Source organism: Ovis aries, chromosome 15, assembly GCF_016772045.2.
Source record: "Ovis aries strain OAR_USU_Benz2616 breed Rambouillet chromosome 15, ARS-UI_Ramb_v3.0, whole genome shotgun sequence".
Classification (NCBI taxonomy): domain Eukaryota; kingdom Metazoa; phylum Chordata; class Mammalia; order Artiodactyla; family Bovidae; genus Ovis; species Ovis aries.
In genome coordinates, this window is record NC_056068.1 from 42988152 (window position 1) to 43013005 (window position 24854).

At 42.0% G+C, this 24854-nt stretch overlaps 1 pseudogene; it reads right to left on the reverse strand.

Moving 5' to 3' along the window:
- Nucleotides 1-9498: 9498 nt before the first annotated feature.
- LOC105602256 (large ribosomal subunit protein uL23-like) lies at nucleotides 9499-10072 on the reverse strand (annotated as a pseudogene).
- Between the last annotated feature and the right edge of the window lie 14782 nt (nucleotides 10073-24854).

Below are 24854 nucleotides of genomic sequence, written 5' to 3' on the forward strand. Positions count from 1 at the left end.
GAAATAACTGGGCGAAAAGGTGATAAGCTAAAGGATCTAATTTTCATATTTTCTGCTCATGGGTTCATTTGCCTGAACTATGTCTGGTACTTGACTAAGGGAGTGGCTAGAGTTTACTTTTGTGGAATAAATGAGCTTTAGAAGTTAACCTTTTTTCTTGGTTAAGTGTTCATTGTTGCAGATTTCTTTCTTCCTTTAAAAAATATTATTGGAGTATAGTTGATTTACAATGTTGTGTTAATTTCAGGTGTACACTAAAGTGAATCAGTTATATACAAACATATATCCCTTCTTTTTCAGATTCTTTTAGATTTAGATTCCATATGTTTTCTTTTTAAAAGGAGAAGTGTTGTCTTGAGGCCAAAAGGTATTTTCCATTCCTAGCAGGTATCTTGTGTTGTTGGAAGAGGGTGTTTGCTATGACCAGTGCATTTTCTTGGCAAAACTCTATTAGTCTTTGCCCTGCTTCATTCCGCATTCCAAGGCCAAATTTGCCTGTTACTCCAGGTATTTCTTGACGTCCTACTTTTGCATTCCAGTCCCATATAATGAAAAGGACATCTTTTTTGGGTGTTAGTTCTAAAAGATCTTGTAGGTCTTCATAAAACCGTTCAACTTCAGTTTCTTCAGTGTTACTGGTTGGGGCATAGACTTGGATAACTGTGATATTGAATGGTTTGCCTTGGAGACCAACAGAGACCATTCTGTCGTTTTTGAGATTGCATTCAAGTACTGCATTTTGGACTCTTTTGTTGACCATGATGGCTACTCCATTTCTTCTGGGGATTCCTGCCCGCAGTGTAGATGTTATGGCCATCTGAGTTAAATTCACCCATTCCAGTCCATTTTAGTTCGCTGATTCCTAGAATGTCGACGTTCACCCTTGCCATCTCTTGTTTGACCACTTCCAATTTGCCTTGATTCATGGACCTGACATTCCAGGTTCCTATGCAATACTGCTCTTTACAGCATCGGATCTTGCCTCTATCACCAGTCACATCCACAAACTGGGTATTGTTTTTGCTATGGCTCCATCCCTTCATTCTTTCTGGAGTTATTTCTCCACTGGTCTCCAGTAGCATATTGGGCACCTAATGACCTGGGGAGTTCCTCTTTGGTATCCTATCATTTTGCCTTTTCCTACTGTTCATGGGGTTCTCAAGGCAATAATACTGAAGTGGCTTGCCATTCCCTTCGCCAGTGGACCACATTTCTGTCTTGATGAAATTGAAAGAGGAGAGTGAAAAAGTTGGCTTAAAGCTCAACATTCAGAAAACGAAGATCATGGCATCTGGTCCCATCACTTCATGGGAAATAGATGGGGAAACAGAAGAAACAGTGTCAGACTTTATTTGGGGGGGGGGCTCCAAAATCACTGCAGATGGTGACTGCAGCCATGAAATTAAAAGACACTTACTCCTTGGAAGAAAAGTTATGACCAACCTAGATAGTATATTCAAAAGCAGAGACATTACTTTGCCGACTAAGGTCCGTCTAGTCAAGGCTATGGTTTTTCCTGTGGTCATGCATGGATGTGAGAGTTGGACTGTGAAGAATGCTGAGCACCGGAGAATTGATGCGTTTGAACTGTGGTGTTGGAGAAGACTCTTGAGAATCCTTTGGACTGCAAGGCGATCCAACCAGTCCATTCTGAAGGAGATCAGCCCTGGGATTTCTTTGAAAGGAATGATGCTAAAGCTGAAACTCCAGTACTTTGGCCACCTCATGCGAAGAGTTGACTTATTGGAAAAGACTCTGATGCTGGGAGAGATTAGGGGCAGGAGGAGAAAGGGACGACCCAGGATGAGATGGCTGGATGGCATCACGGACTCGATGGACGTGAGTCTGAGTGAGCTCCGGGAGATGGTGATGGACAGGGAGGCCTGGCGTGCTGCAATTCATGGGGTCGCAAAGAGTCGGATACGTCTGAGCGACTGAACTGAACTGAACTGAACTGAGCAGGTATCTTGACATGGTGGATAACAACAAAAAATAATTCAGTATTTTTGTGCCCATTTGAACCTATCAAATTTGGATAATAATATCTGTCTGCCTCTCCAGGAAGATGATGAGACAATTGATTTATTTCTTTGCTTTTGAAATCTAGAGGGAAAAATCTAGACTTAAGGCCCTTTGAGAGAAAAAGTTGTCCTTTCTAGACAATTCTTAGAGTTTCTTTAGAAATGAAAACTTTCTTGGAATGCATTCTTTCAAGTGCATATAACAGAAACTCAATTCAGACCAGGTGAAAAAGAGAAGAGTATTGTTTCATTCTTCTAAAGTCTGATGAAGTAAGAGTTGGCTTCAAGGATATGTGTTCCATCAGAAACTATGATTGAATTTGAGAAATTCTTCTTCAGTGTTTGCATGTTGCTTGAGTGGAGGAGGTACATTCTCAGAAGCTATAGAATGACCGTGTGTAGCCTTGCCTTTAAAACATCTGCTTGGGGAGTTTCCTGGCTGTCCACTGGTTAGGCTTCAGCGCTTCCACTGCTGCAGCCCAGGATTCAGTCCTGGTCAGGGAACTAAGATCCTGCAAGCTGTGCGGCACAGTCAAAATAAACAAAACAACAAAAACAAAAAGGTCTGGTTACATCAGTCAAGATGTCTTGAGAGGTTTTGTTCTTTAAGTAAACGAAAGAGAGAACTCTGCACTGACAGCTTATATGGTCTTGATAAATGATGGAGCCCACATACCGAGTACAGGCTTATGAAGAAATCTCACCCTATCAGGGCATAAGAAGAGGTGGAGCATGATGGTCTGGGACAGGGCTCTGGAGCAGGACTGCTGGAGTCTGTTTTCTTCAGATTAACTCCTCTGCGCATCAGTTTCCTCTCATGTCCAATGGAGACAGTAATGGATCTGCTTCACAAGATTATTATGAGGATTAGACAATATATGTAGAGTTCTTGAACAGGCTAACACATAGTCAGTTCTTGGTAATTGTTAGCTATTATTATTTTTGATTACCACTTTCAAGGATGATGTGGCAATTCCCCCTCCCCTGTACCTCAATGTCATCCTGGACAGATTCTGTAATATGACAACTAAAACTCAGTTCAGTCTGGTTTAAAATGTCCATCTCAAGATTGGTTCCAAGCTCTCCACTTTCCCTGGTACAAGCTGGACTTATGGCAGAGGAGATCCATGGACTGTTTAAATCCTCCTTCCACTCCAGTGCCCTGGAGGACAGGTGGAAGCTGAGTCACAACCTGGGACACCTCGTCCCCTTCCCTGTTCTCAGGAAGGGGTCAAGGAGAGAGAGGCGGCCTTTGGAGCTCTTTTTAGTAGCTAGTTTACTCTTGTCGGGGAGGCAGCCGTGAGATTACTACTCTGGTTCAGTTTTGTCCTGCTACTGCTGTGGCCTCTGTGGAGGGGTAGTCTCACCTGAATGGGTACACAATCTCTTTAGGCATATGTTCAGTTTGACCTCAGATACCTCTTTAGTGTTACCTTGTGTGTGAGTGTGCATGCTCAGTTGTATCCAACTCTTTGCAACCCCATGGACTGTAACCCGCCAGGCTCCTCTGTCCATGGGATTTCTGAGGCAAGAATACTGTGGAGTGGGTTGCTATTTCCTATTCCAGGGGATCTTCCCCACCCAGGGATGGTACCTATGTCTCTTGTGTCTCCTGCATTGGCAGACAGATTCTTTACTACTGAGCCACCAGGGAAGCCCAGTGTTAGATTACTGAAGCACAGTTGGTGCTGGAGAGGAAACTGGAAGTGAGGCTTGATTTTTTTATTGTTGTTATTGTTCTGACAAATAGGGGCTGATTACAGTCAGAGCAAACTCTTATTTCCCACAGTGCCTGCTGAGTAACCTCCCGAGGAGGATGTGTAATAGAGCTCAGAATGGCTGAAGCAGGTTAGCGACCACAGACCAGATGCTGTTCAAAGGGCTTCTGGATTTCAAGCACTTTAAATAGAGCAATAACCCAAAATAATGTTTACTGGATATATACTGAAGTCAGGCACTTAGTACACACTATCCATTCTATCAGAGAAGGCAATGGCACCCCACTCCAGTACTCTTGCCTGGAAAATCCATGGACAGAGGAGCCTGGTAGGCTGCAGTCCATGGGGTCACTAAGAGTTGGACACGATTGAGCAACTTCACTTTCACTTTTCACTTTCATGCATTGGAGAAGGAAATGGCAACCCACTCCAGTGTTCTTGCCTGGAGAATCCCAGGGGTGGGGAAGTCTGGTGGGCTGCAGTCTATGGGGTCACACAGAGTCGGACATGACTGAAGCGACTTAGCAGCATCCATTCTTTATGATAAGGATTATTAGCTCCATTTTACAGATGAGGATAGTGAAGGTAAGAGGAATTAAATCAATTGCCATTATTTTTCTCTTGTTTCCCATCTTTGAAAAAAGAAAGGCGAATAATTGCCTTATAATGTTGTGTTAGTTTCTGCTGTACAGTGAAGTGAATCAGCCATATGCATCCATATATCCTCCCCCTTTTGGATCTCCCACCCTACCCACATCCCACCCCTCTAGGTCATCACAGCATCGAGCTGAGCTTCCTGTGCTTTATAGCAAAGAGAGCCTGGTTTCTTACCTAATTTCTATAGTGGCCCCCTGCAAAAAACTAGTTAAGATTTCAGAGAGGTAATATTAACAAAGTCATAGCTAGCTAGCTAGCTAAGTCGCTTCAGTCATGTCCAACTCTGTGCGACTCCATGGACAGCAGCCCATCAGGCTCCTGTGTCCACAGAATTCTCTAGGCAAGAATACTGGAGTGGGTTGCCATTTCCTTCTTCAACAAAGTCATATTTTGGACATGTAGGATTTAGCTCTGATTGCTAATGTTAATTTTTTTCTGATGCAAATATATGCCTTTACTTTGTATAAATTCACAAGTATAAGAGCCATAAAATGTCAAATTTTTTGCCATCCTTACAGTTTTTTCCCTACAGAGAACTAAAGAAAAGAATGATCTTATTGTTGGTAAGTTCAATAGGCACTTTTTCTATCCCTTTAAAATGTGTCTTCTCTATACACATGTATCGCTTCACCTTAATGGAATGAACTTTTTCATTACTAATTTACATATTCCATTGAGCAACAATGTGTTTTAGGGTGACTCTCCCAAGAGCTATTAAGGAAAACAAATGTTATGGTTAATCTATCTAGGATTTGCTAATGTCTTCTGGTTTCCTTTGATTTCAGATCCAAGTGGTAAAACCAGCACTGTGTGTGTGATACACTCATACCAGCTACAGAAACCGGGGCTAAGGGCATGATCAGAAGTTGACAATGGACACGATAATCCCAATTCATTTTTCTTTTTAGTAAGACAGTAATTGACTGGAAATTTAAAATTCTCTTTTTAAATCCTTAAACAAATCACTCTTCTGAAGCTTTTATACTTAATCACTACCGTCTATCAGCCTCCATCTATTCAATTATGAATAAGCATGTACATGAAGCCTGCTCTGTACCAAGCACCAGTAGATGCGCTGGCGTACCATGGTAACCAAGGCAGACAGGTTACTTGCTTTCATGATGCTTAGGTCTAACCTAAGTAGACAGACAGTAACCCAATAAGTAAAATTTCAGATGCTATAGTGTGAGGAATATAAGATTAAATGTCATGAGATAGAGTCATGGGAGGAGGGTAATATTAAATGGGATAGTCAGCAAGGACTGACCTTTGACTGAAATGATGAGGAGGCAGCCACTCAAACACTTGGAAAAGAGCCTCCTCTCAAACCAAAAAACAAGCTATGCAGGGGCTTAAGGAAATGTGTGGCAACTTTTTTTTGCTTTGGCTTCACCCCAAGGCATGTGGGACCTTAATTCCCCAACCAGGGATGGAACTCATACCCCCTGGACTGGAAAGTGAAAGTGGATTGGAAAGCAGAGTCTTAACCACTGGAATGCTGGGGAAGTCCCATATGTGGCAACTTTTAACGTTTTGGTTACTAAGAATGCAGGCGATCTCTCCAACACCCGCCTCTCACCCCTGCCGCTCCCATGAGAACCCAGTGCTAAGTGTAGTGTAAGACTGGAATATTTTACTTAACTTTTAGAAGGTGAAAGATCTGGTAAGGAAATAAGCAGAAGTCAAGAAGAAAATGAAGCTGAATTGGAACCTAAAAGACCTACTAAGAAGATCTTCTATCATTAAGGTGAATTCTAGGAAATTTAGTTTCATTGATGTTACTGACCAGCAAGGAATCCACCCTAAGTCACTCTTCTGTGCTTAGTGCATCACTCTATTTATAACTAAATGTTTCCTGAAGTGAAATAGAAAACACCACTTTGCTCCCTGTGTTTGTTTCTCAACAGAGATCCCACAGTAGATTTTCTTACGTTTGTGGTAAACTACTTGTAACCATGCATCAAGGCAATAAAAATAGTTTTCATGTGATTATGTCTTTGGAAGTCTGGCACAAAATGTGATTTCACTTAGAGAGTGTGGTATGACAGCTGTAAATCGCCACATTCCAGCTGAATGCTTCAATATTGTATTTTCAGTGTGACTGAATGGCTGGCTTTTTCTGGCTTTGACTGCCTTTTCCATAGAAAAGCTGGCACTCAGACAAATCCCCCGAGACACCCTCACAAAGAAATGCTGACAGATGTCTGTCTCTCAGAGGTCCTAACTGGGCAGCTTTCCATCCAGACGTGCTGGGCATGAGCATGGGTGTCTGTGTCTGTTGGCCTGTGGATGAGTCCTCTCATTCCATCTTGCCAGCAGCCAAAAGGCTTGGAGAGCCCCTTGGGATGGGAGTTCTGCCTTGGAGCCAGCATGCTCAGGTAGAAAGACACTGAACCAGTTTAACAGGGCAAGGAGCCTTATTCAGGGAAGCCAGACATAGTGCAGCAGGCTGGGGAATCAAACCTTTCTCCTCATTGTATTCTTGGGTCACGGAGGAAGTGCTTAATAAATAATCAGTCCTCGGGGTGGGATGAATGGGGAGATTGGGATTGACATATATATATATACTATTGATATTATGTATAAAATAAATAACTAATGAGAATTGATGCTTTTGAGCTGTGGTGTTAGAAGACTCTTGAGAGTCCCTTGGACTGCAAGGAGATCAAATCAGTCAATCTTAAAGGAAATCAGTCCTGAATATTCATTGGAAGGACTGATGCTGAAGCTGAAACTGCAACAATTTGGCCACCTGATGCGAAGAGCTGCTTCACAGGAAAAGACCCTGATGCTGGGAAAGATTGAGGGTAGGAGGAGAAGGGGTTGAGAGAGGATGAGATGGTTGGATGGCATCACCGACTCAATGGACATGAGTCTGAGCAAGCTCTGGGAGAGAGTGAAGGACAGGGAAGCCTGGTGTGCTGCAGACCATGGGGTTGCAAAAAGTCGGACACGACTGAGCGACTGAACAACAACAAGGAGAACCTATTGTATAGCACAGGGAACTCTATCCAATGCTCTGCGGCGACCTAAATGGGAAGGGAATCCAAAAAGAGGAGACGTAAGTATTTGTATAGCCGATTCACTTCGCTGTACAGTAGAGACTAACACAACATTGTAGGGTAACTATACTCCAATAAAAATTAATTCAAAGACAAAAAAATAATAATTGGTCCTGTTTAGGCACTCTTCCTGAGATATGTGTGATATATAGATGAATGCTTAACTCAAGGAACTCACCCTAACTTGTTGAGGAAATAACCTATAGTAGCCAACCCTTTTTTTAGCCACTCCACCCCAACTCCAAGACTGCTTACCACTCTTTCAGTGATTTTTCAACTAGTTTTATCGAATACTTTCTTCTATGCCAGGCACTGTGCTCTGCTTAAGATATACAGAAATAAAAAGACAGATTGTTCTAGGATTAATATTGTACACACAAAAAAGTTTTAATGGTTATGTAGGGGTGGGTAGAATTAGAGGTATGCACAAAGACTCTTAATTTTCACTTTTTGAACTTTACTATTTGAAGTTTTTCTAATAATTTTTGGGCAGTGATTTTTTTTTTTGGTAACTAAACTAAAATCTGCTGAGCAACATTTTGTGCCAGGCATCCTTCTGAGCTTTGAGAGGACAGCGGTGAATGAAACAGAAAAATCCCCTGTCCTCATGAAGCTTACATTCCAACTGGGGAGGCAATATAAAATTAAAAAATCTATACAAGTGTTCTATTATAATATAATGATAATTGATGACATGGCCCACGGAAAAAACATTAAAAAAAAAGTTTCATTTTTAGGGAATTCCCTGGTGGTCTAGTGGTTAAGAATCTTCCTGTCAATGCTGGGGACATGGATTCAAGCCCTGGTCTGGGAAGACCCCAAGTGCCACAGGGCAACTAAGCCTGTGCACCACAACTACTGAAGTCCTAGAGCCTATGCTCTGCAGCAGCAGAAGCCACCACAGTGAGAAGCCCCTGAACCACAAGGAAGAGTAGCCCCTGCTCGCCGAAACGGGAGACAGCCCGTGTGCAGCAACGAAGACCCAGTGCAGCCAAAAAAAAGTTCTTATTTTAAAAGGTATTCTATTCTGATTTGTTCAGATAATCTTGACTCTGTAGAGACCAGGGTTCTTTACTGGCCTGGGCAAATAGCAGCACTAAGAGAAACGGGCCAGAGGGCCAAGCCTCAAAGCCTTGAACCATCTGGACTTTTGCCAACACTCTCTCCACCCAGCACAAATGAAAAGGCAGTCTGAGCTCCCTGCATTCTTTTGGCACAAGAGTGATGTCAGTCCAGAGTTGGACCTGGCTGGTTGCTCTTGACTGGAGCCCAGGCCTTTTCCCATTCAGTTCGGGGACAGAACTCATTGCTGTGCCAGTATATGAAGGTGCCAACCCTGCCTACCCCACATGCATAGCCTGCTACTTCCTTCCAGCTTTACCAGCTGTTTTTCACTGGCTTCTGGCCTGCCTTGTCTGACAGCTGCCTGAACACACGGACTTAAAAATGAGTTCTAAATGCCCGAGTCCAGCCACTGCATTCCAACCTATTTTTAGGATAACATCCTCCTTCTTTGGCTTCCTGAGAACTACTCTTCTTTTTCTGTTTCCAAACTGTTACCATTCCCAGTTCAGCTCGCTCATCTGGGAATGCAAAACTTAGGGGTTCCAGTTCCTGCTCACAGCCAAGAAGATGCTGTTTTCACCAAAAGTCCTTTAGTCAAAGAAGAGGTAAGACCTGATATTAAAGATACACAATAAAAATTGTATGCACACTATCACTACAAAAACCTAGACAGTCTTTTTTGTTTTTATTTCAAATTGTGATGATAACATAAACCTATTGCAAATACTTTAGAAAATACAGTAAAAATAATTTACACTTTAATAATTTATTTTTATCTGTTCTTGGACTCATATGTTTATTGTTGTTATTGGTTAATTATTCATGCATACAGGAGAAAATTCAAAAAGTAAAATCTCACTGTTCCCTTGCCATCCAGTTCTTCACCCTGAAGAGAATTGTTTATAGTATCTTCTGGCTCTCTCTTCTCTTTTGAGTGAAAACTTTGACATGAAAAGTTAGCCAGCTGGACTCAATTTAGATGACCCCAACTGTGTTGGCAATATCCAAAGTATCATAATCAGCAGCCAGTTGATCATATGCCTTCTCTTCCCCATCAGGCCTAATCAGGGTGTTTACCTTGGCTGAGTTACTGTCATAGAACTGGTTCACAGCCGGTCTGATCTGGGGCTTGTCAGCCTTGACATCCACAGAGAATACCAGTGTCTTGTCTCCTGTTTACTTCCCGGCTGACTCAGTGGTGAGGGAATTAGATGGTGGCGTAGCAGTCAAGCTTGTTCTCCTAGGGGTACTCTTCTGAGCATATTTGGACTGCCTTCTGAGCCACAGTGTTTTGGGTTGCTGGAAGGTGGGTGACTTTTGGATCTTTTTTCTGCAACTGTGGATCCCTTTCAGCGCTGCTTTCTTGGTCTTCAAATGCTTTGCTTTGGCTTCAGTTTGGGTAGGGGCAGGGACTTCCTTCCCTGCTTTAGGTGCCATCTTCATGAAAAACCATAGTATTCTCTTATAATCCTTTCTATTTCTGTAAAATCTGTAAAATCGTCCTACTTCAATAAACCTTTCTCTGCTCCAGGCTCCAATGTTTCCATTTATTAGGCCTCACTGTGAGTCGGGCACATGAACTTTTTCAGTAACGATTCATTTTCTGATTTCAATACTTTGATTTTTCTTGCTTCCTATCTTACTTTAGCTAAATATTTGTGAATTTTGTTAGTTTTTTTCTTTTAGAAAACAAGCTCTTGGTTTTATTGATTTCTCTCTATTGTTTCTCCATTCTGTACTGTATTAGTCTCTGTTTTATTCTTTATTATTCCCTTCCTACTGTTAGCTATTGTTTTAATTTGCTCCTTTTTCTAGCTCCTTAAGGTGTAAAGTTACTTTTACCAATATTTTGTTGATTTACCTATGGCTCTGTGTAGGCTCTCTCTAGTTGCAGTCAGCAGGGGCTACTCTTTAGTTGTGCTGCTCGGTCTTATTTCGGTGACTTCTCGTGTTGAGGAGCACAGGTTCTAGGGCGCTTGGGCTTCAATAGTTAAAGTTCATTGGCTCAGGAGTTGTGGCTCTAGAGAACAGGATCAGTAGTTGTGGCGAGGAGGCTTAGTTGTTCTCTGGCATGTAGGATCTTCCTGGAGCAGAGATAGAGCCCATGCCCCTGAACTTGCTGGCAGATTCTTAACCACTGGACTTCCAGTTCAGTTCAGTTCATTTCAGTTCATTTCAGTCCCTCAGTCCTGTCCGACTCTTCGCGACCCCATGAATCACAGCACGCCAGGCCTCCCTGTCCATCACCATCTCCCGGAGTTCACTCAGACTCATGTCCATCGAGTCAGTGATGCCATCCAGCCAGCTCATCCTCGGTCGTTCCCTTCTCCTCCTACCCCCAATCCCTCCCAGCATCAGAGTCTTTTCCAATGAGACAACTCTTCGCATGAGGTGGCCAAATTACTGGAGCTTTAGCTTTAGCATCATTCCTTCCAAAGAAATCCCAGGGTTGATCTCCTTCAGAATGGACTGGTTGGATCTCCTTGCAGTCCAAGGGACTCTCAAGAGTCTTCTCCAATATCACAGTTCAAAAGCATCAAGGAACCAGAGATCAAATTGCCAACATCTGCTGGATCATGGAAAAAGCAAGAGAGTTCCAGAAAAACATCTATTTCTGCTTTATTGACTATGCCAAAGCCTTTGACTGTGTGGATCACAATAAACTGTGGAAAATTCTGAAAGAGATGGGAATACCAGACCACCTAACCTGCCTCTTGAGAAATCTGTATGCAGGTCAGGAAGCAACAGTTAGAACTGGACATGAAACAACAGACTGGTTCCAAATTTGAAAAGGAGTACGTCAAGGCTGTATATTGTCACCCTGCTTATTTAACTTCTATGCAGAGTACATCATGAGAAACGTTGGACTGGAAGAAACACAAGCTGGAGTCAAGATTGCTGGGAGAAATATCAATAACCTCGGATATGCAGATGACACCATGCTTATGGCAGAAAGTGAAGAGGCGCTAAAAAGCCTCTTGATGAAAGTGAAAGAGGAGAGTGAAAAAGTTGGCTTAAAGCTCAACATTCAGAAAATGAAGATCATGGCATCTGGTCCCATCACTTCATGGGAAATAGATGGGGAAACAGTAGAAACAGTGTCAGACTTTTTTTGGGGGCTCCAAAATCACTGCAGATGGTGACTGCAACCATGAAATTAAAAGATGCTTACTCCTTGGAAGAAAAGTTATGACCAACCTAGATAGTATATTCAAAAGCAGAGACGTTACTTTGCCGACTAAGGTCCATCTAGTCAAGGCTATGGTTTTTCCTGTGGACTTTCAGAGAAGTCCCCAGTTCCTTTGTCATGGTTTGATAGAGAAATGTGAAACTGGCTTTGGGTTTTGCTTAAGAGGCTTTTCTAGTGTCTCTTTGGGAGGGTGAATAGTGACTTGGAAAGTAATATGGGGTTTTCTGGGTGTTGGTACTATTTTGTCTCTTAGAGACTCCCCTGTTGACTTTGTGAATATTTAGCAAATTACAAACTTAAATTATGCCCACATTTCTTTATAATAAAAACTTCAGTTTCTTCCTTATTCCAATATTAGTTTTAGATTCTCAAAAAAGCTCTTCAACTTTTATTAGATAAATATTTAGAATGCCTGCACAGAGGCTAGACCTCCAGGGCCTATAAGTCAAGATTAAATTTGGAAAAGGATTGTGTTTGCTCTAGAGATTAGGAGGGGGAAGAAAAAGGGAGGTGCTCACAATGAGATAGAGGAACAATAATATCTAAAAGAATTTACTGTCTCTCTATTTCTCTTCAAACAATTCAATAATGTCTATATTGTTCATTATTGTTTTGTGGAGTGGATTTTCCTTTGGGTGTGTGATAAAGTACTAAATCCTGGAGAAGGAAATGGCAAGCCACTCCAGTATTCTTGCTAAATAATTCCATGGACAGAGGAGCCTGGCAGGCTACAGTCCATGGGGTTGCAAAGAGTCAGACATGACTGAGTGACTATCATTCAAAGTGCTAAATTCTGTTTTTCACAGGGGTAAATCAGAGGCTTTCTTATAGGTTATACTAAGAAAGGTCTTTTTGCTCAGGATAATAAAAACATTTTTTCTATTTTATCTTTCTGTACTTCCATAGTTCTTATTAAATTTAAAGCTTTAATGTAATCTATAATTAATTTTGTATATGGGCTTCCCTTGTGGCTCAGATGGTAAAGCATCTGCCTGCAATGCAGGAGACCCCAGTTTGATTCCCGGGTTGGGAAGATCCCCTGGAGAAGGAAATGGCAATCCACTCCAGCACTCTTGCCTGGAAAATCCCATGGACAGAGGAGTCTCATAGGCTACAGTCCATGGGGTCGCAAAGAGTCGGACACGACTGAGCTACTTCACTTTATAGTATGTGATAGGTGAATTGAAGAAACTAGGGAAAACCACTAGACCATTCAGATATGACCTAAATCAAATTCCTTACAATTATCCTGAGGAAGTGACAAATAGACTCAAGGGATTAGATCTGATAGACAGAGTGCCTGAACTATGGACGGAAGTAAGTAGGGAAAACCACTAGACCATTCAGGTATGACCTAAATCAAATCCCTTATGATTATACAGTGGAAGTGAGAAATAGATCTAAGGGCCTAGATCTGATAGATAGAGTGCCTGATGAACTATGGAATGAGGTTCATGACACTGTACAGGAGACAGGGATCAAGACCCTTTGCAAAAAAGCAAAATGGCTGTCTGGGGAGGCCTTACAAATAGCTGAGAAAAGAAGAGAAGCAAAAAGCAAAGGAGAAAATGAAAGATATAAGCATCTGAATGCAGAGTTCCAAAGAATAGCAAGAAGAGATAAGAAAGCCTTCTTCAGCGATCAATGCAAAGAAATAGAGGAAAACAACAGAATGGGAAAGACTAGAGATCTCTTCAAGAAAATTAGAGATACCAAAGGAATATTTCATGCGAAGATGGGCTCAATAAAGGACAGAAATGCTATGGACCTAACAGAAGCAGAAGATATTAAGAAGAGGTGGCAAGAATACACAGAAGAACTGTACAAAAAAGATCTTCACAACCCGGATAATCATGATGGTGTGATCACTCACCTAGAGCCAGACATCCTGGAATGTGAAGTCAAGTGGGCCTTAGAAAGCATCACTATGAACAAAGCTAGTGGAGGTGATGGAATTCCAGTTAAGCTGTTTCAAATCCTGGAAGATGATGCTGTGAAAGTGCTGCACTCAATATGCCATCAAATTTGGAAAACTCAGCAGTGGCCACAGGACTGGAAAAGGTCAGTTTTCACTCCAATCCCAAAGAAAGGCAATGCCAAAGAATGCTCAAGTGAAGTGAAGTGGCTCAGTTGAGCCCGACTCTTTGCGACCCCATGGACAGTAGCCTGTACAAAGCTCCTCCATCCATGGGATTTTCTAGGCAAGAGTACTGGAGTGGGTTGCTGTTTCCTTCTCCAGGGAATCTTCCCGACCCAGGGATCGAACCCAGGTCTCCCACATTGTAGACAGACGCTTTATCGTCTGAACCACCAGGGAAGTCAAGAATGCTCAAACTACCACACAATTGCACTCATCTCACACGCTAGTAAACTAATGCTCAAAATTCTCCAAGCCAGGCTTCAGCAATATGTGAACCGTGAACTTCCTGATGTTCAAGCTGGTTTTAGAAAAGGCAGAGGAACCAGAGATCAAAATTGCCAACATCTGCTGGATCATGGAAAAAGCAAGAGAGTTCCAGAAAAACATCTATTTCTGCTTTATTGACTATGCCAAAGCCTTTGACTGTGTGGATCACAATAAACTGTGGAAAATTCTGAAAGAGATGGGAATACCAGACCACCTAACCTGCCTCTTGAGAAATCTGTATGCAGGTCAGGAAGCAACAGTTAGAACTGGACATGGAACAACAGACTGGTTCCAAATTTGAAAAGGAGTACGTCAAGGCTGTATATTGTCACCCTGCTTATTTAACTTCTATGCAGAGTACATCATGAGAAACGTTGGACTGGAAGAAACACAAGCTGGAGTCAAGATTGCTGGGAGAAATATCAATAACCTCGGATATGCAGATGACACCATGCTTATGGCAGAAAGTGAAGAGGAACTAAAGAGCCTCTTGATGAAAGTGAAAGAGGAGAGTGAAAAAGTTGGCTTAAAGGCTCAACATTCAGAAAACGAAGATCATGGCATCTGGTCCCATCACTTCATGGGAAATAGATGGGGAAACCGTAGAAACAGTGTCAGACTTTATTTTGGGGGCTCCAAAATCACTGCAGATGGTGACTGCAACCATGAAATTAAAAGATACTTACTCCTTGGAAGAAAAGTTATGACCAACCTAGTCAGCATATTCAAAAGCAGAGACATTACTTTGCCCACTAAGGTCCATCTAGTCAAGGCTATGGTTTTTCCTGTGGTCAAGCATGGATGTGAGAGTTGGACTGTGAAGAAGTCTGAGCGCCGAAGAATTGATGCATTTGAACTGTGGTGTTGGAGAAGACTCTTGAGAGTCCCTTGGACTGCAAGGAGATCCAACCAGTCCATTCTGAAGGAGATCAGCCCTGGGATTTCTTTGAAAGGAATGATGCTAAAGCTGAAACTCCAGTACTTTGGCCACCTCATGCGAAGAGTTGACTCATTGGAAAAGACTCTGATGCTGGGAGGGATTGGGGGCAGGAGGTAAAGGGGACGACAGAGGATGAGATGGCTGGATGGCATCACTGACTTGATGAACGTGAGTCTGAGTGAACTCCGGGAGATGGTGATGGACAGGGAGGCCTGGCGTGCTGCGATTCATAGGGTTGCAAAGAGTCGGACACAACTGAGTGACTGAACTGAACTGAATAGGAGGTAGTGATCAAGACCATCCCTAAGAAAAAGAAATGCAAAAAGGCCAAATAGTTGTCTTATTAGGCCTTACAAATAGCTGAGAAAAGAAGAGAAGCTAAAGGCAAAGGAGAAAAGGAAAGATATATCCATTTGAATGCAGAGTTCCAAAGAATAGCAAGGAGAGACAAGAAAGACTTCCTCAGCAGTCAATGGAAAGAAATAGAGGAAACCAGTAGAAAGGGAAAGACTAGAGATCTCTTCAAGGGATCGCTTCAAGGGATCGCTTCAAGGGAACATTTCATGCAAAGATGAGCACAATAAAGGACAAAAATGGTACAGACCTAACAGAAGCCGAAGATATTAAGAAGAAGTGACAAGAATACACAGAGGAACTATACAAAAAACATCTTCATGGCCTTAATAACCATGATGATGTGATCCCTCACCTAGAGCCAGATATCCTGGAATGTGAAGTCAAGTGGGCCTTAGGAAGCATCACTATGAATAAAGCTAGTGGAGGTGATGGAATTCCAGTTGAGCTATTTCAAATCCTGGAAGATGATGCTGTGAAAGTGCTGCACTCAATATGCCAGCAAATCCGAAAAACTCAGCAGTGGCCACAGGACTGGAAAAGGTCAGTTTTCATTCCAATCCCAAGAAAGGCAATGCCAAAGAATGCTCAGACTACTGCGCAATTGTACTCATCTCACATGCTAGCAAAGCAATGCTCAAAATTCTCTAAGCCAGGCTTCAGCAGTATGTGAACCTCAAACTTCCAGATGTCCAAGCTGGTTTTAGAAAAGGCAGAGGCACCAGAGATCAAATTGCCAACATCTGCAGGATCATCAAAAAAGTAAAAGAGTCCCAGAAAAAAATATCTACTTTTGCTTTATTGAGTACACCAAAGCCTTTGACTGTGTGGATCACAACAAACTGTAGAAAATTCTGAAAGAGATGGGAATACCAGACCACCTGACCTGCCTCCTGGGAAATCTATATGCAGGTCAAAAAGCAATAATTAGAACCAGACATGGAACAACAGACTGGTTCCAAATTGGGAAAGGAATACCTCAAGGCTGTACATTGTCACCCTGCTTATTTAATTTATATGCAGAGTACATCATGGGAAATACCAGGCTGGATGAAGCATAAGTTGGAATCAAGATCACTGGAAGAAATATCAATAACCTCAGATATGCAGATGATACCACCCTTATGACAGAAAGCGAAGAACTAAAGAGGCTCTTGATGAAAGTGAAAGAGGAGAGTGAAAAAGTTGGCTTAAAACTCTACATTCAGAAAGCTAAGATCATGGTATCTGGTCCCATTATTTCATGGCAGATAGATTGGGAAACAGTGGAAACACACTTTATTTTTTAGGGCTTCAAAATCATTGCAGATGGTGACTGCAGCCATGAAATTAAAAGACCCTTGCTCCTTGGAAGAAAAGCTATGACCAACATATTAAAAAGCATATTAACCAGCATATTAAAAAGCAGAGATGTTACTTTCCCAACAAAGGTCCATCTAGTCAAAGTTCTGGCTTTTCCAGTAGTCATGTATGGATGTGAGAGTTGGACTATAAAGAAAGCTGAGCACCAAAGAATTGATGCTTTTGAAGTGTGGTGTTGGAGAAGACTCTTGAGAGTCCCTTGGACTGCAAGGAGATCTAACCAGTCCAACCTAAAGGAAATCAGTCCTGAATATTCATTGGAAGGACTGATGCTGAAGCTGAAACTCCAGTACTTTGGCCACCTGATGTAAAGAACTGGTCATTTGAAAAGACCCTGATGCTGGGAAATATTGAAGGTGGGATGAGAAGGGGATGACAGAGGATGAGATGGTTGGATGGTAACACTGACTCGATGGACATGAATTTGAATAAGCTTCAGGAGTTGGTGATGGACAGGGAAGCCTGGCATGCTGCAGTCCGCGGGGTTGCAAAGAGTCAGATGCGACTGAGCGACTGAGCTGAACTGATGTGATGGGTATCTGATTTTAAAAAATTGGTTAGACAATTATCTTAGAACATTTATTAAAGAATTCTTTTCTTCTAATTTAAAATTCCTCCTTTATTATATACAAATCTTTATGATTATGTGAATCTGTTTGATCTCATGTATTTGCCTACATTTTTCCTGACCCTGTACATGCCTGTTTTAATTACTTTATAATATCTTTTATATTTGCTGGTAGAGGTCTATCCCTTCAGTCTTCTTTTTTTCATTTATCCGTTTAACTAACTGTGCATATATATGTATATAAAAGCAGGGCATGCTGCAGTTCATGGGGTCAAAAAGAGTCAGAGACAACTAGGCAACTGAACAACAACAATAAGTTATATGTATTTGGAGAGGTTTCATGTGCCTCAAAGGCATTCACTGTACAAAAACATATTGAGAAAGGCACAATGCTGGATCACCAAAGGGGTTTGTAGTCTATGTGGTAGACAATAAGTAAACAATTAGGGGACATCCCTGGTGGTCCAGTGGTTAAGACTCCTCAATTCCAATGTAGGGGGTACAGGTTCAATCCCTGGTTGGCAAACTAAGATCATACACGTTGTGCTGTGTGCAGCCCCCACAAGAGTAAACAAATATAATTAGATATTTACTAAAATAGAGTCAGTCCAGGGGAGGGACTGCCTGACATGGCTGGTAGCTAACTTTAGGAGAACTCTTCAAAGATAGCAGTAATTGATCATAGGAAAACACTGGGGAGAAGATGTTTAAAGGCAGGACAGCTATTGCAAGGGCATAGCAGCACAAATGGGTATGGCATGTTCAGGCTACTACATGCGGTTTGGAAAGGCTTCTTTTTAAAATTTTTATTTTATTTATTTTTGGCTGCACTGAATCTTTATTGCTTCTTGTGTGCCTTCTCTAGTTTCAGCGAGTGGGGGCTACTCTAGTTGCGGCTCCCAGGCTTCTCACTGTGGTGGCTTCTCCTGTCACAGAGCATGGGCTCTAATTGACTCACAGCATGTGGGATCTTCCTGGACCAGGAACCAAACTGTGTCCCTGCATTGGCAGGTGGATTCTTAACCACTGAACCACCAGGGAAATCCCCCAGAATGGTTCCTTTTATTCATTTATTTGTTTATTCATGTTGGATTCACCGTCAGCTATTTAAGCTTGGGTGAGATCATGAAGGGCTTCGAGATGGTCTCTTAGACACCACTCTAGTGGTAATATGGAAAATTGCTTGAAGGAGAGTAAGAAGAGAGATGATGAGATCTGAATGAGGAAGGTAAGGAAGAGGAGATGGAGGTGTGACTAGACCAGTGTTTGGATGGAGAGTAAAAAACAAGTGGAATTCATATTCATTCATTATTCATTTAACAAGTTGAAATTAAGTGAATGTTAAATGAGAGTTCTTGAGTTAAATGAGTGAACTCTTGGAGTTGGTGATGGACAGGGAAGCCTGGCGTGCTGCAGTCCATGAGGTCCCAAAGAGTCGGAGACGACTGAGTGACTGAACTGAACTGAAATGAGAGTTCCTAGGTTTCTGATTTGAGCAAAATAGGAGCTGATGGTGCCATCCCCCAAGATCATGAATACAGGAAGTGTTTAAAGTTTGGAAGGATGAAGTTTTTTTGTTGGGTCTTTGTTGTGGCTCACAGGGTCCTTAGTTGTGGCATCCAGGCCCCAGAGCTAGCTGTGGCTCATGAGTTTAGTTGACCCTTGGCATGTGGGATCTTGGGGCTTCCCAGGTGGTGCAGTGGTAAAGAATCCACCTGCCAATATAAGAGACACAGGACATTAAGTTTCAATCCCTGGGTCAGTAAGACCCCCTGGAGTAGGAAATGGCAGTCCATCCCAGATTGCCATTTCCTGGAAAATTCCATGGACAGAGGAGTCTGGCGGGCTACAGTACAAACTCAGCAACTTAGAACACACACATACACACATACACACACACACACATACACACTCGGGGGATCTTAGCTCCCTGACCAGTGGTTGAACCTGCATCCCCTGCATTGGAGGGCAGATTCTTAATGACTGGACACCAGGAAAGTCCCTGGAAGAATAAAGCTGATTTCAGATTTGGATATTTGAGTTTGAGGTGCTTGTGGTATACCCTGGTATACACGTCTAATAAGTATTATGTGTGTAATTCTGGTGTTTGAAATAAAAATTTATCATCTATATATCTATACATGGTTGTTGAAGTCATGGGCAAGATTGCCTAGAAAAAGTCTAAACTGAGAAGAGAGTGGATATCTAGGGGAGATACCAGCATTTAAGGTAAAGTAAAAAGAAACATTTCCTTCAAAAAGAGTTTACTAAGTGGTCAGAGAATTGTCATGGAAACCATGAAGGAGGGAGCAGTTAATGTATTAAGCAATGGAGAGAGGTAGCAAATGACTAAAAACTGAATCCAGTGAAAAGCTCACTAGTGACTATAAGGAGAGAAATTTCAGGTGAGAAAAGATGTAGAAGTCAAGAAGCAAGGAAGTATAGATAGGCAGTATCCAAAACAAAATTCAGCGCCTTTCTCTCCAATGTGACTCCTCTTCCTGCAACCTTAGACACAGATATTCCCCTCAGCCTCCTAAGCCAAAAATTCCCTAACCACCTAACTCCTTCACTCTCATTTATTATCCTTGTCTAATTATGGCATTACTCCCCTAATTTGACTTAATTAATATTTCTAATATTCCAGAAGGATAAATCCCAGACATCATGATAATCTATGGATTGTGGTATTAGAGATGCTTTTTTATATTTTTCTGTCTGATAATTTGCTTTTTCAGTATTCTTCTGGAATAACTGGTATGTATTTACTCACATAATTAAGTAAAAGTTTTAAAATAATTTTTCTCACATATCTTATATCTGACATCATCTCTTTGTTTCTAGTCTGCTACCAGGGGTCTAGCCAGATTTATTACAATAACTTCTTACCTTCTCTTCCTGCAGGTAGTATGGCACTCCTCAAATTCTGTCACTGGGAGTCAGAATAAGCTTTGTAAATACAAATCTTAGTACATTTCTCTCCAGTTAAAAGTTCTTCAATGCCTTCAGATATCTCTGAGGATTAACTTCAAACTTCTAGCATTCTGTGATAATGCCCTTGTCTTATCTCATTTTTTCTCATTCTCCTATTCTTTTCTTGAAGCTCCCATTCAAAGATAAGCAGTAAAAACTGGTTTCTCCTCCTTTCCTTTGTGAATTCCCTCTCATCCTTTAAACCAGTTTAAAAATCATTCTTCCTAGACCTTCACTGCAGCTCCATTCTAATTCAGACACTCCTCTCTTCTGCAGTCTAGGCACCTCTCAATCAGTGTCATCTCACAGTATTAATAAGCCTGTTCATCTTTTCCTAATTTGTTGGCTATTTAATTTTCCTTCTGTGAATTTACTATTTACATCTTTTGTTCACTTTTCTGAGTTGTACTTTTCTTATTGATTTGTGGTAATTCTTATTTATGTTGCAAATATTTTTTCTCAGTCTATTCCTAGGTTTTAAAGTTTATTGTTTGGTATTAAAAAAAATTTTTTTTAGGGAGTTCCCTGGTGGCTAGTTTTCATTCCAATCCCAAGGAAAGGCAATGGCAAAGAATGTTCAAACTACTGCACAATTGTCCTCATCTCACACACTAGCAAAGTAATGCTCAAAATTCTCCAAGCCAGACTTCAACAGTATGTGAACCATGAACTTCCAGATGTTCAAGCTGGAAGTTGAAAAAGCAACAGAGTTCCAGAAAAACATCTGCTTCTGCTTTATTGACTATGCCAAAGCCTTTGACTGTGTGGTGGTGGTTTAGTCGATAAGTCGTGTCCAACTCTTGCAACCCCATGGACTGTAGTCCCCCAGGCTCCTCTGTCCATGGGATTTTGGATTGCCATTTTCTTCTCCAGGGGATCTTTCTGACCCAGGAATAGAACGTGGTTCTCCTGCATTGCAGGCAGATTCTTTACCAACTGAGCTATGAGGGAAGCCCTCATAACTGACTGTGTGAATCACAACAAACTGGAAAATTCTTCAAGAGTTGGGAATAACAGACCACCTTATCTGCCTTCTGAGAAATCTGTATGCAGGTCAGGAAGCAACAGTTAGAATGGGACATTGAACAACAGACTGGTTCCAAATCCTCAAGGCTGTATATTGCCACCCTGCTTATTTAACGTATATGCAGAGTACATCATGAGAAACGCTGGACTGGAAGAAACACAAGCTGGAGTCAAGATTGCTGGGAGAAATATCAATAACCTCAGATATGCAGATGACACCACCCTTATGGCAAAAAGTGAAGAACTAAAGAGCCTCTTGATGAAAGTGAAAGAGGAGAGTGAAAAAGTTGGCTTAAAACTCCACATTCAGAAAGCTAAAATTATGGCATCTGTTCTCATCACTTCATGGCGAATAGATAGGGTAAACAATGGAAACAGTGACAGACTTTATTTTCTTGGGCTCCAAAATCACTGCAGATGGTGACTGCAGCCATGAAGTTAAAAGACCCTTGCTCCTTGGAAGAAAAGCTATGACCAACCTAGACAGCATATTGAAAAGCAGAGACATTACTTTACCAACAAAGTTGGTAAAGTTGGTCAAAGTTATGGCTTTTCCAGTAGTCATGTATGGATGTGAGAGTTAGACTATAAAGAAAGAGTGCTGAAGAATTAATGCTTTTGAACTGTGGTGTTGGAAAAGACTCTTGAGAGTCCCTTGGACTGCAAGGAGATCCAATCAGTCCATCGTAAAGGAAATCAGTCCTGAGTATTCATTGGAAGGACTGATGCTGAAGCTGAAACTCCAATACTTTGGCCACCTGATGTGAAGAGCTGATTCACTGGAAAAGATCCTGATGCTGGCAAAGACTGAAGGCAGGAAGAGAAGGGGACAACAGAGGATAAGATGGTTGGATAGCATCACTGACTCAATGGACATGAGTTTGAGTAAGCCCCAGGAGTTGGTGATGGACAGGGAAGCCTGGCATGCTGCAGTCCATGGAGTTGCAGAGTTGGACATGACTGAGAGGCTGAAGTGAACTGAACTGAACTGAACTGGTGGCTAGTGGTGAGGATTCTGGGCTTTCATTGCCATGGCCTAGGTTCAATCCCTGGTCAGGGGTCTGAGATCCCACAAGTTGTGGCTAAAAAAAAATTTTTTGTTTTTTTAGTAAAATATATCAAGTGTTTAAAAATGGTTTTGCATCTTTCTCAAGAAGACCTCTATACCAAAGATATAAGTTTCTTGCTTATGTATTTCTTCTTGATATTTGTTTTGCTTTTTATACTTACCTCTTGGTATTTGTTTCTAAAGAAGCATTATCCACATTATTAGTCTCTTTGTAATTTTCTATGGTTGAAAAATCTACAGAATTCCAAGGTTGTCCAGCGGTCACAACTCTATGCTTTCATGCTGAGTGCCCAAGGTTCAATCCTTGGTCAGGGAACTAAGATCACAGAACTATAAAATAATAATAGAATAGGGAACTATTATTATGATTATATAATAGGGAACTATTTACCCAGTGCTACCAAAAAGAAAATATTTATTTATTGAATGCCCATTTAGGTGTTGGCACTGTCAGGTGCTGGGGCATACAAATGGACAAGAAGGGAAGGCCCCTTATCTTAATGGAGCTTACATTCTAGAGGTAGAGGCAGACAGTAAACAAATAATCTAAATAAATATTGCTTTTAATAATGACCACGAATTAATTGAATGGGAAGCTGCTGAAATCATTTACCTCAGAATGGGACTCAAACCCACCCAAAATCCTACTTGGGACTTGAACCCATATGGCTGGGATTTGAACAGCCAAAACCCATTTTGGGACTCCGTGCTTAGTTGCTCAGTCATGTCCTACTCTTTTCAACTAGCTGGCCAGGCTCTTCTGTCCATGGGGATTCTCCAGACAGGAATACTGGAGTGGGCTGCCATGCCCTCCTCCAGGGGATCTTCCCAACCCAGGGACTGAACCAAGGTCTCCTGAACTGCAGGCAGATTTTTTACTGTCTGAACCACCAAGGAAGCCCTTTGGGACTCTAAACCAGCCAAAATCCACAGGCTTCCAACTGAGACCACAGATCTGGTTTCAACACCTAACAAATCTCAGGTTTCTGATTTCTCATCGTAGAAAAAATTCAGTGAGAGACAAAGTGATAGGTAAGAGGTGGATTCTTCGGAGAGAAACACGCTCCACAGAAGAGCGTGGGCCATCTCAGAGGGTGAGTGCAGCAGCCTCAGAGTGTGCGGTTAGCTTTTATGGGTTGGGTAATTTCACAGGCTGAGTGGGAGTATTATTCCAACTATTTTGGGAAATGGATGGGGGTTTCCAGGGATTGGGCCACTGCCCACCTTTTGATCTTTGATGGTTGACCTTGGAACTGTCATAGTACCTCTGGGTGTTGATTGAGGCTCAAGGGCTAGTCAAAGGTGACTTGTCTAACATCGTGGACCCATTTGAGTCTAATCAGTTTATGTCCTTTTCTCAGGCTATGTCATTCTTTCAAAGGTTGTGCCCTGCCCCCTTCCCTCCTGTTTTCACTACCTCCTAACAGAGGTCATTGAAGGTCTTAATATAAGTAGGCAGAGGATGTGTACAAAAAGCAGTTTCACTGAGTGGATCACCTATTGGTTTTCAGACTGCTTCTGCATTTACTATCATACTAAAAAATAATTCTATCAGGAATAACTCCTTCTGTATGTTTATTCCCACAGAATAGTTTCTTAGCGATTGAATTAAAGGATAGAAAGAATCAGTATTTTTACACACATTGCCAAATTGCTTTCAAGAGGACGTTCCAATACACTAACCAGTAAAGGAATACCGCTCTGGGAGGTAACAGTGGAAAATGTAACCATCAAAAAAAAAAAACAAAAAATGTACCTTTAGGGTCAGGAAAAGGAAAAGATAAATGAGCCATCCTGGATTTACAGGTGACGGGTGACAGGTCAATGACGTGGGAAAGCATTTGCTTGGGAACAGGATTCAAAACCCATTTCCTTTTTTTTTGCTCTGCTGTGGGGCATGTGGGATCTTAGTTCTAGATAAGGGATCCAATCATGCCCCCTGCAGTGGAAGCGCGGAGTCTCAACCACTGGACCTCCAGGGAAGTCTCTCTAAACCCATTTCTGCCACCCTGTGACCTTCACAGGTTATAGCTGCCAGCTGAGTCTTAATTTCCTGAAATTCGGTGGGTTCGGCTTAGCCTTTATGTTTTCCAACATCTCCAGACAAAGCACTGTCTAGCTTTTCCATATTCAAGACAGGTTGTCTAATTCGTACAGACTGGAATCAACATCTGCCGTGAAACACCAACTAATCACTCCTGGCCACTTCCGGCTGCCGGGACAAAGGGATTTAAGCGTCTGGGACCGCACTTCCGGATAATTAGAGATGTGCGTTACAAGCCTGAGCCCGCGAGTCACACCGGCTGACGCCGGTGCCATGACTGCGCATGCTCCGCGCAGAAGCAGAGTAGAGCAGCAAATGGGGCGGGCACCCTGACTTGTCTCGCGGTTACTGGGCGGGCGCGAGCGCGCGAGCCTTGGGGGCGGGGCGGGGCGGAGCCT